The sequence below is a fragment of the Lolium rigidum genome, chromosome 4 (assembly GCF_022539505.1).
Source record: "Lolium rigidum isolate FL_2022 chromosome 4, APGP_CSIRO_Lrig_0.1, whole genome shotgun sequence".
NCBI classification, from domain to species: Eukaryota; Viridiplantae; Streptophyta; class Magnoliopsida; order Poales; family Poaceae; genus Lolium; species Lolium rigidum.
In genome coordinates, this window is record NC_061511.1 from 54,564,882 (window position 1) to 54,565,119 (window position 238).

Consider the following 238-nt stretch of genomic DNA (forward strand, 5'->3'; position numbering starts at 1 on the left):
CTACTTTGGTACATTATGGTAGCAAAAGTGGGACTAAGGTATACTGTGACACGTGTCATGATCTGGACGGTCAAATCGAGCTAATCCAACGGTTGTCCACCCCGGGGACTAGAAATCTAATCCCCCGGGGACGCTCAGCGTGACCCTTTTTTGATTGGTTGATTGAGGTCTCCGTCGAGCCGAACGGATCGATTTTGGTCAACGAGGCTTTCCTTTCCTTTCCTTTCCTTTCCTGCGC